Here is a 3,767-nt window from a genome sequence, read left to right as displayed (position 1 = left end):
GGTGAGGGGTAGTGGGGTGAGGGGTGGAGGTGGCAGAGGTGGGGTGGGAGGCAGGTGGGGGTGAGGGGTAGGGGAGGCGGATATGGGGTGGGAGGCAGGTGGGGGGTAAGGGGTGGAGGAGTTGAAGGCTGGAGGGGTCAGTGGTGGGGGAGGAGGAGGCGCGATGGGAGGCAGGTGGAAGCGTGAGGGGTGGGGAGGCGGAGGCGGTTGGGAATGCATCCTGTGCCTGCGGAAATTGGGGAAATTCCCCAGAGGGGTAGGGGCTTGGGGCTGGGCTCCCAGATTTGGCCACGACCTGGCTGTAGCTATTCTGGGTCCTGGGAGAGACGGAACGTCCGGGCCTCACTGAGCTGTGGCCTCTGGGGCTCCCTGGGGCGGTGTGGGAAGGGGCCACGCTTTGCGTGAGAAATTATCTCAGGCTAGGCAGGCTGTGCCCAGCCAGCTGGTCCCCTTGCCCTCCAGGAGGTGTCTGGTCCCCTTTGGTCCCCTCTGGCCCTGTTTGAGGACCAGCTAGCATTTTTTTTTTCTCCGCCGCCTCAGTCTTCCTTGCTCCAGGAAGCCTGTGCTGCCTGCTAAACTGTCTTACTCGTATTTCTTTTCTGTGAGACTCAAGCACCATCTGCTCAGGGAAGCTTCATCTGGCCAGTTAGACATAGCCGCAGCCCTGGCTTGGGGCCAAGTTTCGGAATTAGTACAAAGAGAAGCAAAGGCTGCAGGTCCAGGCCCTGGCTTGTCTACACCGCTCCAGCCCCTACCCCCAGCATCCTCAAGTTTTTTTTTTACTTGTTCCTCTTTTTTTACTTTTAAGGCCTCTTTACAAGTTCCTCTTTTTTTACTTTTAAGGCCAGGGCAGTTTCCACCTTCCAGACCCTGAAATCCTCTCTCCCAACTCTTTTTTTAATTTATATTATGCACAGGCTTTAGACATCTCTTGCACAGGTGAGTTGGATTTTTTTCTACATCTAAAAGCGATGCCAATTTTATTTTTTAAAGCCAGTGGCAAAAATTTCAAACAGGCGGGGCGCGGTGGCTCACGCCTGTAATCCCAGCACTTTGGGAGGCCCAGGTGGGCAGATCACCTGAGGTCAGGAGTTCGAGACCAGCCTGACCAATATGGAGAAACCCCATCTCTACTAAAAATACAAAATTAGCCGGGCACAGTGGCACATGCTTGTAATCTCAGCTACTCGGGAGGCTGAGGCAGGAGAATTGCTTGAACCCAGGAGGCGGAGGTTGCGGTGAGCTGAGATCCTGCTATTGCACTCCAGCCTGAGCAACAAGAGTGAAACTCCGTCTCAAAAAAAAAAAAAAAAAAAAAAAGATGGCGCAGTGGCTCACACCTGTAATCCCAGCACTTTGGGAGGTTGAGGTGGGTGGATCACCTGAGGTCAGGAGTTCGAGACCAGCCTGCCCAACATGGCGAAACCCTGTCTCTACTAAAAATACAAAAAATCAGCCAAGTGTGGTGGCAGGCGCCTGTAATCCCAGCTACTCGGGAGGCTGAGGCAGGAGAATCGCTTGAACCTGGGAGGCAGAGGTTGCAGTGAACCGAGATCACACCACTGCATTCCAGCTGGGCAATGAGCAAAACTCGGTCTCAAAACATAATAATAAGAATAAAAAAATAAAAAAATTTCAAATAGTACAAAGGATGCACCTTATGTGCCTTTCCATCCCTGACCTCTAGTTCCCTGCTCCAGAGGACACATCTGCTACATATTTTTGTGACCTCTCTTTGCTCTTATTAAAAATCTATCTGAAAATAAATTCAAATAAAAGAAACATTTATAAAAAGTTACAAAATGAAATGAAGCACAATAGGAAAGATAGGGTATAAAGCCTGCTTGGGGTAGATTTTCGTTAGGTGGACGCTGGACTGAGTGAGGCTTCTTTTTTTTTTTGGTTTCTTTTTTTTTTGAGACGGAGTCTGGCCCTGTTGCCCAGGCGGGAGTGCAGTGGCACGATCTCAGCTCACTGCAAGCTCCGCCTCCCGGGTTCACGCCATTCTCCTGCCTCAGCCTCCCGAGTAGCTGGGACTACAGGCGCCCATGACCACGCCCGGCTGATTTTTTGTATTTTTAGTAGAGACGGGGTTTCACCGTGTTAGCCAGGATGGTATTGATCTCCTGACCTCGTGATCCGCCCACCTCGGCCTCCCAAAGTTTTTTTGGTTTCTTTTAATGGAGTCGGAGTCTTGCACTATCTCCCAGGCTGGACTGCAGTGGTGCAATCTCGGCTCACTGCAACCTCTGCCTCCCAGGTTCAAGCAATTTTCTTACCTCAGCCTCCAGAGTAGCTGGGACTACAGGTGCACGCCACCATGCCCGGCTAATTTGTGAAGCTTCTTGAAATACGAATCCAGTGGTATTGAGATTGAAGAAGTCTTGCTTCCCTGCTTGATTCACTTCCCACTAAAAACACAGGCATTCTTCCCTACACGGGGGACTTTTTAAAACAAAGATAGAATTCACATACAATTCACAAATATAAAGTGTTCATTTCATTGGTCTTTTAGTATAATTCACAGAGTTGCACAGCTGTCATCACAATCAACTTTAGAACATTTTATCTCCCGCAAAAGAAGCTTCATACCTGAGCTGGGAGCATTGGCTCACGCCTGTAATCTCAGCACTTTGGGAGGCTGAGGTAGATGGCTTGAGTCTAGAAGTCTGAGACCAGCCTGCGCAATATCGCGAAAACCTGCCTCTACAAAAAATACAAAAAAAAAAAAAAAAAAAGACCCAGGTGTGGTGGCAGGTGCCTGTAGCTACTTGGGAGGTCAAGGCAGGAGGATTCCTCGAGACTGGGGAAGTCGAGGCTGCAGTGAGCCGTAATCACGTGCCACGGCACTCCAGCCTGGGCGATGGAATGAGACCCTGTCTCAAAAAAAATAAAAAAAGAAGTCTCATACCTTTTAGCAGTCAGTCCTCCTTTCTACACTCACCCCCCAACATCCCTTTGCCCTAGACAACCACTTTACAGTTCCCTGTTTTGGATGTTTCATATAAATGGAATCATGCAGATTACTTCTTGACCTTTCAGCTAAAATCAAGTGTAGTATCTGTTCTTATCAGTTTGATGTGTCCCCTATCTGAGGATGTAATAAAAATAAAAATAAATAAATGGAATCATGCAATGTGTGATTTTTGTGACTGACTTCTTTCATTTAACCTAATTTTTCAAGTTTCTTCCATGCTGTAGTGTATATCAGTACTTAATTTCTCTTTTTGTGGCCAAATAATATTCCATTAAATGGATATACCACATTTTATTTATCCATTAATCATCAGTTAATCATCATTTGGGGTGTTTCTATTTGGTTATTATGAATAATGCTGCTGTAAACATTCATGTACAAGTGTGTATGGACATACGTTTCCATTTCTTTGAGTACATACCTAGGAGTGGAATTGCTGGGTCATATGGTAACTACGTTTAATTTTTTTTTGAGACAGCATCTCGCTCTGTCGCCCAGGCTGGAGTGCAGTGGTGCGATCTCCATCTCGGCTCACTGCAAGCTCCGCCTCCCAGGTTCACGCCATTCTCCTGCCTCAGCCTCCCAAGTAGCTGGGACTACAGGCGTCCGCCACCACGCCCGGCTAATTTTTTTTTGTATTTTTAGTAGAGACAGGGTTTCACCGTGTTAGCCAGGATGGTCTCAATCTCCTGACCTCATGATCTGCCCGCCTCGGCCTCCCAAAGTATTGGGATTACAGGTGTGAGCCACTGCACCTGGCCCTTTTTTTTTTTTTTTTTTTGAGACAGTC

At 48.1% G+C, this 3,767-nt stretch overlaps 1 pseudogene; it reads left to right on the top strand.

Moving 5' to 3' along the window:
- Positions 1-3,022: 3,022 nt before the first annotated feature.
- On the top strand, positions 3,023-3,133 carry LOC116464200 (U2 spliceosomal RNA; annotated as a pseudogene).
- Positions 3,134-3,767: the final 634 nt, after the last annotated feature.

Source organism: Hylobates moloch, unplaced genomic scaffold (genome assembly GCF_009828535.3).
Source record: "Hylobates moloch isolate HMO894 unplaced genomic scaffold, HMol_V3 SCAFFOLD_266, whole genome shotgun sequence".
NCBI lineage: Eukaryota > Metazoa > Chordata > Mammalia > Primates > Hylobatidae > Hylobates > Hylobates moloch.
This window is presented reverse-complemented; position numbering and strand designations above follow the sequence as displayed.